This window comes from Oryctolagus cuniculus, chromosome 5 (genome assembly GCF_051225735.1).
Source record: "Oryctolagus cuniculus isolate XC-2025 breed Fujian yellow rabbit chromosome 5, ASM5122573v1, whole genome shotgun sequence".
Taxonomy (NCBI): domain Eukaryota; kingdom Metazoa; phylum Chordata; class Mammalia; order Lagomorpha; family Leporidae; genus Oryctolagus; species Oryctolagus cuniculus.
In genome coordinates this window covers 6,979,300-6,992,358 of record NC_142871.1, presented here as the reverse complement: position 1 = coordinate 6,992,358, position 13,059 = coordinate 6,979,300, and the positions used below count along the sequence as shown (strand labels likewise).

The window sequence follows — 13,059 nt, the reverse complement described above, 5'->3', positions numbered from 1 at the left end:
GTTCATGTCCCAGCTCTCCTCTTCTGATCCAGCTCTCTGTTAATGGCCTGGGAAAGCAGTGGAAGATGGCCCAAGTGCTTGGGCTCCTGCACCCACATGGGAGATCTGGGAGAAGCTCTTGGCTTTGGATCAGCCCATCTCCTGTAGTTGCAGCCATATGGGGAGTGAACCAGTGGATGGAAGACCCTTCTCTGTCTTTTCCTCTCTCTGTTTGTAACTCAAATAAAGAAATAAATCTTAAATTTAATTGTAATAATAAACAGATTCTAAATGTGGGGAGCAATCCGGACTAGACTAAGTTACTCGAATTAAGACTTATTCTATGCATCTGCTCTCCCACAATATGGCGCTGGGAGAGAAGTAAACAGCTTCCGCACAGCTGCCTCCAGTTCAACTAATAAACTGTAGGACTTGCTCCTGATTGGAGAGCAGCGTACTCGGCGTGTGGGCAGCCGAGTTGGGATTGGCGGAGGAGGACTATAAAGGAGGAGAGAGACGGCATGCACCAGGAACATCTATGGGGAACATCTAAGGGAACTCGTGCAGCCCCCGAGAAGAACCGGCAGGCGGTGTGCCGCTCCCCTGCGGAAGTGGGGAATGTGGCCAGGGGGAACTGCCCTTCCACGGAGGTGGAAGGGATAGTAGCCAACCCGGGAAGAACCAGCAGCAAACCCGGGGAGGGCCGAGCAGACGAGAGAACAGCGCAGGGTCCTGTGTCGTTCCTCCACGAAGAGGGGGAGCGACATAATGGTGCCGTGACTCGGATATGAAGCCTAGGCAGGGTCCTGTGTCGTTCCCCCATGAAGACGGGGAGCGACATAATGGTGCCGTGACTCGGATAGGAAACCTAGCTCGGATAGGAAACCTAGGACGGATAGGAAACCTAGGAGGGAAGAAGCAGGAAAATACCGGAGAGAGAGACTAGCAAAGAGCCTAGGTGCCGGAAGAAGCTATTGAAAGCCTAGGCAGAGACTCGGATATGGACTGTGGGAAAGAAGTTAGGATTTAAAGTGAAAGCAAGAAGAAACTTAGATACGGACTGCAGGTTGAAAGTGAAAGTGAAACCTAGAGGAAACTTGGACTCGGATATGGACTGTGGGGAGAAGCCAGGAGAAATGAGGGAGGAATATTGTTGGAAGAAAACTTGGGGAAGCATGCCGGGTAGAGAAAAATGTTAGGGAGGATGAAGCCGCGAGTGCAGGCCAAGCCACCTTGGAATTCTTCAAGTCACCCCGGGGAGCAAGAGGCGAAGATCTGGAACCAGAGGCAGAGACGTGGGCCGCCAGGATTCGCCAGGTTAGTCCGGGGAACTTGGACTGAATGCCGGTGGTGGCGGAAACATTCGCGGAAGCCGCCGCGTGCAGAGAGAGCACGGGGCGTTGGCGCGAGGCCGTGGTGCGGGCGCGAAGTGCGTGGAGACCGCGGAGCGTGCGCGCAGAGCCGGGAACCCGCCGGCGGGGCGAGGCGCCGGGAAGCCGCGCAGAGCCGTGAAGCTGCCGCGGGGCGAGGCGCCGGGAAGCCGCGCAAAGCCGGGAAGCCGCGCAGATCGGAGAAGCGCGGGCTGAAGCGGCTCAGCCGGGAAGCCGCCGAGAAGCAGCCTCGGGGCGGGCGCAGCCGGGAAGCCGCGGGGATAAGAATGAGAGCGGGAAGCCGCAGGGATAAGAGAAACAGAAGTTTAGAAGTAAAGTGAGAAAAATAGGAATGCTGGAAGATAGAAGTAAAATGGGAGAAATAGGAATGCCCGGAGATAGAGAAATAGAGAAATAAAAAGGCCTCCCTACAACACTGCAATGTGAGAGCTTGGATTCGGTCTGCCTAATCAAGTGAGGCGATGAGCACCTGCGGGCAGCTAGCAGCTTATGCGCCGCAGGTCACCGAAGACAGGCACGAATTAACATCAGTAAGGCTTCCCCACAATGTAACAATTAGGAGGCTTGGATTCGGTCTGCCTGATTTAAGGCGGTAAGCGCCAGCAAGCAGCTCGACCAGAGTATGAGCTGCAGGTCACCGAAGATAGGCACGAACCAACACTAATAAGTCTCCCCCACAATAAGGCAATGAGAAGGCTTGGATTCGGTTTGCCTGATAGGGCTTGTAAGTCCCCTGCAGGCAGAGCAGAGCATGCGCTGCAGGGCACCGAACACAGGCACGCATCAGCGCCTAAAAACCTCCTCACAACATGGCGAAGAGAGGACCCGGATTCGGTTTTCCTGATTGATAGGACTTGTAAGAGCCTGTGGCAACTCTAGCAAGTAGAGCAGAGTGTGTGCCGCGGGACACCGAAGACAGGCGCGTATCAACGCCAAAAATAAAAAGAAAGGGGGATCTGTGGGGAGCAATCCGGACTAGACTAAGTTACTCGAATTAAGACTTATTCTATGCATCTGCTCTCCCACAAAATGGCGCTGGGAGAGAAGTAAACAGCTTCCGCACAGCTGCCTCCAGTTCAACTAATAAACTGTAGGACTTGCTCCTGATTGGAGAGCAGCGTACTCGGCGTGTGGGCAGCCGAGTTGGGATTGGCGGAGGAGGACTATAAAGGAGGAGAGAGACGGCATGCACCAGGAACATCTATGGGGAACATCTAAGGGAACTCGTGCAGCCCCCGAGAAGAACCGGCCGGCGGTGTGCCGCTCCCCTGCGGAAGTGGGGAATGTGGCCAGGGGGAACTGCCCTTCCACGGAGGTGGAAGGGATAGTAGCCAACCCGGGAAGAACCAGCAGCAAACCCGGGGAGGGCCGAGCAGACGAGAGAACAGCGCAGGGTCCTGTGTCGTTCCTCCACGAAGAGGGGGAGCGACATCTAAACTTCCCCAAAATCAAAATAAAAGTTACTATTATACCAAAGTAGTATGTCAAACAATCACTTATATTTCACTGGCAAGTAGAAAACAAAAGTTAGAAATAAAAGACCATTTATTAATATTTATTATTTATTCTTCCTCTACAAAATTTTATCTATTGTGCCCCCACTTTCCCATCCAAATACTGAATTTCTCAATTATGGTTAGGAGATTACCAATAAACCAAAATGTTAGATTCCATTAAGATACTTTGCAAAAAAAAAATCTCCTGAAAAAACATGTGTTTTTGCTGGCAAATAAACCACATTAGTTTCTCCCCAATAGGAGGCAAAATGAATATATTAATTTGAGATCAGTCCCAAGGCAATTTTAATAGCAACAAGGTTATTGGAATCTTTAGATAGGCTTATTCCCCATGTAACGCTAGTAAAATACAAAATAAACATGTTCATTTCACATGCAACACATAGCAGCCTAAAAGCACTTCAAAAGCCCATTCCCTAGGAAAATTAATATTAAATAATAGCATTATAGAAGATAATTTTTCAACAACTAAAACGTTTTCAAAATGGTGATCCTACTTATTTGAAAGCAACATTGAATACCAAACCAAGTCGGGGAAAAGAAAAAAAAACAGCTCCCAACTTTAGCAGGAGCGCTTTGATTCTAACGCCACGGTCAACCTCACATGAGCATGTGTGTCCCTTCTGGCTTGGTGCTTCTCTTTCCCGCTCTGAGCCCATCAAAGTCTTTTTAGGACCTGAATCTCCACTTCCAAGGCCTTACTTCATTAGGCAGTGACAGCTCTGAGCTTTCAACTTTCTCCCTTCTAAGGGCTTTCCTCTTAAAGACACTGTATCATGGTTTCTTAATTCTAACCCAAGTCACTCCTCCACACACCACATGCACAAGCGCAAAAGCACACACATTCCTTGTCCCTCTGTCGACCAACAGAGCTGCTGTATTTTATCGTCTTCTCTCAAAACTAAGTTACATGAAAAATATTCTCCACTTCGCTTATAGCAACATGGTAAACTGCGCCTTTATAGACCCCTAATGTGCTATCAACACATGGACAAACTGGAGAAAATATTAGAACATTTATAAAAGTGTCCCTATACAGAAGATTTAAAAGAAAACTTAGAAATGACCCTGTAGAGAAAATAAAAAGAAAACTTAAGAAATCACAGAAGTCAGACCATGAACAGCTACCACAGGGACCCAGAGAGAGCTCAGGGTCCACGTTACGCAGCCATCAGTCTAGCACATGGGTTCTTTTCCACTCCTATCAGAAAGGAAGAGTAGAAAAAGGCTTCTCTCACGGAGGACAGCAGTACATGTTCATGGTTGCCCCTTCACGTACAACGTGGTCCAAGCCTGTCCAGAGCACCTGGACCATCCATGGAACATCCACCCTTCTGCTTCGTCAGTGGCACCAGGCTCTCTGGGATGTAACAGCCAGAAATGGCCAGGACATCAGAGGCCACAGTATGAGTTAATCCCGGTGCTGATTCAGGGGTCCACCACACCAGGAAAGGCTGCAGAGGTGCAGAGGTGCAGGGGTTGGGCGCGGAAGGACACACTCTCTGAAATCAAGGGCATTGGAGTGTTTCTCCCTCTCCCACCACTGCGAGTGGAGCAGAGGCAGTTGCAGGCCGTGTGGGGCCGGTGGCTCTGGTTCTCACAGGCTGCGCCACAGCCTTCCAGGGACACAAAAGTCCTAGAAAGTAAGCTTTGGTCACAGCAGGCCACTTCACCTTGGAACTGAGAGGCAGAAGGGAAACACACAGCAGGTGCAGCTGACCCTAGTCATCAGGGAGACAACAAGCCTCTTCCTGGGACGAACTCAGCTGGTGACCATCACAGCAAACTGTGCTGCTGATGGACACCAGCTAGGGTTGCCTAGGACTCCACAAGTGGCTGCAACAACCAGAGCTGTGCCAATCCGAAGTCAGGAGCCAGGAGCTTCCTCCAGGTCTCCTATACGAGGGCAGGGGCTTGAGCCATCTTCTACTGCATTCCCAGGCTATAGCAGAGAGCTGGATCAGAAGTGGAGCAGCAGGGACTTGAACTGGCACTTGTATGGGATGCCAGCACTGCAGGTGGCGGCTTTACCGCTACACCACAATGCCAGCCCCATGGTTATCTCTTATTAAGAATATTTCCAGTGGTTATGTAGAGTCAGGTGAGAAATAAACATGATATCTACAAAAAGGTTATTAGTTCAATTTGAGAAAATGAGTATAGAGAACTTTAAGGCCAAAGGGTTACACACTAACTTCCCATGGAATAGAACAAAGAGGGAAGTGGGGACCAGGTTCTGAGCACCTGCTGTGTGTCAGGCACCATGCTAGGAACATCACACACTTTTTTTTTTTCCATGTCAGACTCCTAAGCTGTGGTGGAATGAGAAGGCCATGCCAAGATGGCTGCTGGCAACAGAAACTGCCTGGCAACAGGCTGTGATTGGATGGCTTTGGAAACTGCCTGGCAACAGGGTGTGATTGGTTAGGGCATAGACTGCCCCTTGACCAGATTGGCTGCCTTGGGTATATAAGCTGCTGTACCAATTGAAATAAACGAGTCTGCAGGCTGCTCACCTCTGGCCTGCTTTCACCCAACTCCCAGGGTCTGTGTGGTGACCCCAGCACGCTCCTCCTCTCAGAACAAATCCACAGCAACACTTTTTTTTTTATCCATTTCAGACTCATAAGCTGATCTGCCCCTCCTCTACACAACATCCTGCTCTGTCTGCACACCCATCTGCTACAATTGGGGTGTCCTTGCAGAACCTAGTAGACTTCTGGCTCTTTCACTCCTAAACACATGCTCCTTGCTATCCAATCCCACAGCAGTATCCTAAGCTTTGTGTTCAAATCCAAACCCCAGACTTCCAGATCGGTTCCAGACCAACCCTCCCCCTTCCTGCCCCTTTCTTTGGCACTTGTTCATCGAGTGCATCCTCCACAGCCTTCAGATACCAGAATACTTTACTTCAGGTGCTTCAAGCATTCCCACCATGGCAATCAACAGCAAGTGCCAAGTAACAGGAAGACAGAGACCATACTTCCTAAAGCCTTTCGTGACCACGGAAATCAGAGAATAAAACATAACAGAAGTGTCTGAGAGTGGCCCCCCCTTCCACAGTGGGAGGACACAGCAAGAAGTCTCCTTCCATGAGGCAGGGAGAGGACCTTACTGGACCCTGAATCTGCTAGTGCCTCAGTGGTGGGCTTCCCAGCCCCGGGGACTGGGAGAAATACATCTCTGTTGCTGATAAATTACCCTGGGCAAGGAGTGGTGTTCCATTGAGTCAAACTCTGGGAACTTTGGAGAGGAGAAGCTGGAAGCCGTGAGAACTGCTGTCACTTTAGTGGTTTAGACAGCAGATACTAAGGAGTTGGACTGTGGTGTGGTGGGGGCTCCAGGGCCGGGCATGAAATGCTGGGTGGGAGTGACATTTCTGAGGAGGCCCTGTCATGGCTTCTTTTCTCAGGGAGGGGCGGGGAGTGTTCCTCCCAGCATGGTTCTGTGCCCTTTGTTCAAATCACACATAAATGTTAAGAAAAATCAGTCTAGAGATGATTGTACCCCAGTGAGCTAGGCTATGGGGTACGTAACTAAGGGTTAAATAAAGCACTCAACCATATGCAAAGAGAATTATAAATGCTTTACTTGACATTATTGAAGAGTTCTTTCTAAGTGATGATTTCTCTATTTTAAAGAAATAAAGGAGTGATCCAGTGAACCTTTGCTCACAGAATATTAGGCATAATTGAAGGTGTTTCAGTAAAAAATTTGGCAAGGGATCCACACCCACCACACACAGAATACTGCTGTCACACAGCACTCAAGACATGTGGGCTCTTACACAATTAGTTCTCCACTGTCTGCAAAAATAGCATCCGTTTTCATATTTATCTAGTAAAATGTGCGGCTCAATCTGCTGTCCACCTCCATTGTATTGTCTCGCTTGGTCTGTCTCTCCAACTCCCATTCACTCTCCTTCACACATACACACACACATACACACACGCACACTGTTTCTCTCTCTGTCCAAATCTGACTCTGTGTCTCTCGGTCTGTCTTTGTCTCAGCATCTCTGTCTCTGAGTTTGATTCCTTCCCTCACAGACATCTCCATTTATAATCATTAAGAGAGAGACTCTAGTTCCAACTTCTCAACTGAATGTGACCTCTGTTGACAGCAACGTTCCAGAAACTTCAAGAAACTTAAAGAAGAACGTCTTAAACCCAGTCGGGCAGGCAGGAGAGGCAGAGATCACTGTACTGTGGGGTAGAATGTTCCAAGTTCTGTTAGCAGCTTCCGGGGTGTTCTCCTACCACACTGCCCCTTGCATGGTTCCTTTCCATATTGAATGGGCTGGCCCACAAGCCACGGGAGAAACCCAGAAATGAGCAGGTTTGATTTCCGGGACTAGGCCTGTAGCTCCCCCTGTCCTCTCATAGACTGAGGGTGCTGCGTGAGGACAGCGTGCAGTCCTGCGGTGGGGGACACGGAAGTGGTCTTCTGGGGGAGTCCACGTGGCAGGGCGGTGGGGCTCCTGACGACAGCCAGCAGCGACACCGCAGCCACCACAGTCGGCATCCTTGGCATAGACTCTCCAGCTCAGGAGGAACCCTGAGATGGCCACAGCCCTGGCTGGCCCCTGCACGACCAGTCCATGAGATTCCCTGAGCAAGAACTGGGCAGCCACACTGCCCCCAGTTCCTCACCCACTGGGACTGTGTAGATACTATTTAAGTTGTGGGGTAATTTTGTTTTCTGTGGTGACATCTGAGTGATACAGCTCAGGCAAGCAAGAAGCCACATTGAGATAGCACATTATGAAAGAATTCTAGAAGTACCCAGCACACAAGGAAAGTTCGCGTGGTCTTAGTGTGGCCAGCTCTTTCATCTCCCCCAAGGATAAAGGTTCACGGAAAACGCATAGTATGAAAAGAATTATGCGTGGATTTCAAAAATGTTTTGTACCAAAATAAAGTTTTAATTCTGTTTTCTATAGGCTTTTTGAAGTTCCTTATCTATGGCTAGGAGAAGTACCTGAAAAGCAATCTGAGTTGGAACAAAAATATTAAGCAACAAATCTTTGAGGAAATAAAAATAAGCAAACTCTCCTCACTTGTGGGAGAAAATCCTTCAATTTAGCTAACACTTGACCCTTGAAAATTCACACATTGCCTTTACTATATTTAGTTTGTGTAACAGGAACATGAACATTATGCCCCAGTTAGCAATCTCCGAAAGCTCGCTACAAACTCTCTGTACATGAAGAACTATGACTCCTGGGAATTTGATTAGATAAAAATAATTAGAGGAGCAAAACCACACTGTTAAATAATTAGAATTTATATTCCCAACAACTGTCACTCTAAGTCCCTTTTAGTTAGTGATAGCTTATAAAACAAATAAATAAATAACTGAAATCTCAGAAAGCAAATGCATTTTAATGTCATCTATATTTAACCAAATTACCCATTAATTGCCTAAATGCACGACAGACAAAGAAGTATCCACACAGCACTTGCCCACAGAAACCTGGAGATCGCGTTCCAGTGCCCTTGTGTCATCCAAGTTCATTATTTGAGTCAGCCAAGTGAGCAATCCCAGTCATTGGCGATGTCTCTCATCCAAGATACTAATTGATAGACTCAACTTTTAAAAATTAAAATAAGCCTCAACAGTTGAGCGACCTTCAAAATGCCTCCTAGCAGCCAAGTTCAGAATCCCGAAGTTAAGTTCGTTTGTCCATTAGTCTGCTTGCAATCGAGTCCTACCGAGGCCTTGGCAGATCCTGAGCCAGCTCATCAGCTCCCCTCCAATTCCTTCCTCTCTCTGCTGCTGTGTTCTCCCTCCTGTTCAGTCCATGCTGCTCCCCAAAACACTCACCTTGGCTCTGTGAGAAGTCCCAATACTTCAGTGATACACTCTACCCCAGGTGAGAAATCTTTATGACTACCTCCTTCCACCACCTTCATCCATGCATTCTACCCACACTATGAGGCAGCCAATACAGACCAAGCGCCATGGTGGTGCTGCCCTAAAAAACTCACAGGATGTTCTATTTCCCCAGGAGGTCGGGTCCCATCAGGTTGAAAGTAAGTGCTTAGCTCCCAGGATGGTGAGTGTGACACAAGGGGGGTGTAGAGACCACCTGACCTATCTCTGGGGTTACAGGAAGGGTCCTGAGACAGCTCACACTCGGCGCTCTCAGTCCACACAGAGAGAAGACACCCACCACACTAACCAGCCTAACCAGCCTCTTCTGCTTATGAAGATTTTTAAAATTACATAAAATGCGGTTGTAAATATGTTACAAAGGATTGAGAAAATACAAACTCTCGATCTCCTTTTCTCAAATCCCCTTATCCTCGTGAATTTTCATTCTCTATCCCATCTGTGGTATTAAATGTTATTAAATTCAGGAGACTTTCTAGCGTCAGCGTTTGTTCCAAAGTTCGGTCCCACGGATATCTGCCCTCAGTGGCCTGCAAACCCTCTTATCAGGAGCGCACAGATTTTTCTGGGCATCAGCTGGGTTCTGTGCCTCCTGTGACATTTTCTTGCGGCTACCTGCAGCGTGCTTTATTTGAAAGCTCCCTATCGGGTTAACCACATCCCTGCTGATACGTCCACTTGTGCTACGGACTGTCGTGAAGAGAAAGATGAAGATTTCCAGTGCCCTTTCTGCTGCACACAAGTGCCTTGGTGGTGTGCACTGGCTGATTTTGAGAGGGCCCCTAGGGGACGGGGAGAAGGCTGGGTAAGAGAGGGTGGCAAAAGTGTAATGCTCTCCGGAGCAACCGGCTTATGGCTACAAGGGTCGTCCTGCCTGGGTTCCCAAGGCTCACCCCTCACCCTGGCTGAGACGTGTGTTGGCACCCAGCTGACCCCCACTTCCAATGCCAACAAATCAAGGCCCAGATTTTGCTTTTGTTCTGTGAAGCCCTCCCTCCACATTCAGAATCCCCCCCCTTCATCCCACTGTCCCCATGCACACCATTCCTCCTAATTCTCCTCATTTTCCAAAAAATTCAAGGTTCGCGTCACTCTAGCCGCTTCCTGAAAGGTTTATGTTGGTGTAACTCTAGCTAACTCTGACACGTCCACTTCCTTCCTCATCTCCCGTAATACTTCTGCACAGAAAGCATTACTTTCATATTCAACTTCGTATTGCTTTATGCATCATTCTACGGTCCTCTACCACTTTATGAACCCCACACACTGGTACTAGCTGGGAAGACACTGTGCGGCAGGCCCCTGGGCTAGGCACAGGAAGGGGTATGGTGGGGGCTCCGGGGGAAGTGTGTATGATGATGGTGGGCGAAGGAAGCCTTGGACCTCCCAGGAAGAAGTAAGGACAGGCTGGTCATGTGGAGGATGTCCCCAGAAAGAAAAGGACATGCTACAGCCTCAAAGGCGAGAATGAGTTATCCTGACCGAGAGACAGGAGGAGGTTTAGGGAGGGGGCATTTGGCAGAGTGGTTAGGACGTACTGGTGTCTACATCCTGTTCTGGAGGGCCCAGCTCCACTTGCCACTCTAGCTTCCAGCTAATGCACACTCTGAAGGCAGCAGGTGATGGCTCAAGTACTCGGGTCCCTGCCACCCAAGTGGAAGACCTGGATGGAGTTCCAGACGCACTGCTTGGCACAACCCCAGCTGTTGTAGGCATTTGAGAGTAGACCGCTGGACAGGAGATTTCTCTCTCTCCCTCTCTCTCTCTCTACCCGCCCCCCCCACTCCTCTCTCTCTCTTTCTGCCTTTCAAATCAAGAAAAATAAATACAAGAAAACAAACTAAAGGGGAAGAGATAAAATATGTGAAAATACTTAAGGATGGGAAACAACGTTATATATTTCACACTCTCTTCAGCCTTTCTCAAAGTTCCCAATTTTTCTATAAATGAAAAATGACACTAAAAAATAATGATATTGCTTCCATAAATCAGACACATAAGTCTGTGTTTTAGGTTATACCAGTACATCAGTTGTAGTTGAGCATAACAACATTTTGAACCAGGAACAATTTGCAAAATAAAAATGGAAAGTCATGGTTACATGAGGGAATTACTGGATTAATTTTCCATGGATGTTTTCAAATTTAGAAGACTTTTATTTTAGTCCAGCTTATGTATTGTATTCCTAAATATAATTATCATCTGCAGGTTGAATTCAAACATAATCCATTAATAACGTGTTAGGTTATAAACACTGCAACATAATAACAGGTACTGGACACAAAATGCACTTTTTCCTTTGAGATGAAAGCAAAGAGACAACCCTCCTTTGGCAGCAAATTATTACAACGCCTTGGTTCATCAGTGGCACCCAGCTGTTCTTGCTGAAGCATTTGTGCTCCTAAACCAATACTGATAAATAATTGCCAATAATAGGTACATCATAATACAGTACCTTGCGTGTGAAAAATGAAGCTAACATGCTAAAGGGCATTGGCCCATGGGAAGTGAACACATCTCATAAAAAATCACCTTAGTACTTTCATATCTCCCAATCAATACACCTATATTTTTCATGAATGCCCAAAATTATGAGTCCAAGAGCCTCAGGATCATAATTTCAGGGCACTGCATCCTGACAATGTTAATATGTGTCCCTGAGAACCGCTGAAGCCAGTGTAACACAAAATCGCTTCCCGGTCACGTGGTTTGCATGGAGCCACTGTGTGGGAAGAACCGTCTGGCTGTGGCGATGCCGTGGTGCACAGCCCACGCCAGCCCACGCGTGTCTGGAGTTTTCCCTCCGTGAAGAAACAGCCGGAGCAGATAATGCCCAGATCCGCTGCACAAGCCGCCCACTCAATTGAGGAAGACTCTAGGACAGATCTCGTTTAGATGACAGCCCTGCTGTGAAATAAACTGTTCTGCTGAGACGGATATTCACGCGTTCAGAGTCAGTCCAGGGGCTCTGGGTGTTGGGAACGGTGGGCAGGAGAAGTGACTGCGCACGGGGAGTGGTCTGGAAAAGCGATGTTTTCTGTTGCCGGCTCACAGAGCATTGTGCACGGGTGTTTTGCTCATGCTTAGAATAAATGAATGAATGACTGCTAATAGGATGCTGGGTCTTTGAATCCTTTTTATAGAGAAACCTTCAGGACCAGGTCAGGACCCAACTTAAAAGTTTGTGGACTTCACGAGAACGGCTTTACAATGAAAATGACTTGTGAAGTTTCTCAGGGATCATTAGACGGACTTGACATTAATATATAACACAGTTCAAGTCTTTGTGGAGCATAGTAGAAACAATTATTTTCCCAATTTAGTTATTTTACACAGAACCAGGACATCAGTGGATGGCAGCCCAAATATTTCTCCAAGATCAATAAAAATTGGTGCAGCTTGACAACACCGACCCAAATGGTTTCATGATGAGACCCAAGATAAGGGAGTCCTTGCAAGACCTTGCCGCCTTCCCCCACACCAGCGACAACGGGAGGCTGGAAGGACCCCCGAGGAGGGTGGTGTGAGCTGGCAGCCCTTGCGCTCACCCCAGGACCCCGTTTCTGAACACTGAGGATCAGAGGGGGTAAGAAATCATGGTCTCGAGAGACCGCCCAGATATGCAGATTAACCTGCAGAACTGAAACCTCTCCTGAAATCCTGAGCCAAAGATGGCTCATGTTTAGGATGCTCTGATTGCCTAAACTCACATCTGCGTTGCTCACGGGGCTCTCTGGAGATGTCACTCTTGGGAGGACTTGTTGGGGGGCGGAGCTGGTTGTGAATTTCCAAGGGAAGGCGGAAGAGTTATCCTGGTGTTTAAAAAAAAGGCACCATATCTTCGATGTGTTTCATTTGTCACTTTCAACAACTGGATGTTGAATGAGTTCTGTTGTTGTTTATTTGAAAGGCAAAGTTACACAGAGAGAAAGAGATACAGAGAGATCTTCCATCACCGATTCACTCCCCAAATGGCTGCAACAGCCAGAGCTGGGCCGACCAAACCCAGGAGTCAGGAGCTTCTTCTGTGTCTCCCACATGGTACAGAGACACAAGCACTTGGGCCACCTTCTGCTGCTTTCCCAGGCCATTAGCAGGGACTGGATCAGGAATGGAGCCCCTAGGGCACGAACCCAGGCCTATATGGGATTCCGGCCTCGAGGCGGAAGCTTTACCTGCCACACCACAATGCAGGCCCCAGCTGTTATCATGATGCAATTTTCTCTCCTTTTTTTGGTGACAAAGTCAGCTGGCTGAGGCCAGGCTCACCTTCTTGG

At 48.2% G+C, this 13,059-nt stretch overlaps 1 protein-coding gene across 9 annotated transcripts in view; it reads right to left on the bottom strand.

The window, feature by feature from the left end:
• The window catches only part of PRKN (parkin RBR E3 ubiquitin protein ligase), a 1,393,119-nt gene that overhangs the window by 430,020 nt on the left and 950,040 nt on the right, over nucleotides 1-13,059 (bottom strand). The gene's annotated exons all lie outside the window — the stretch shown is intronic.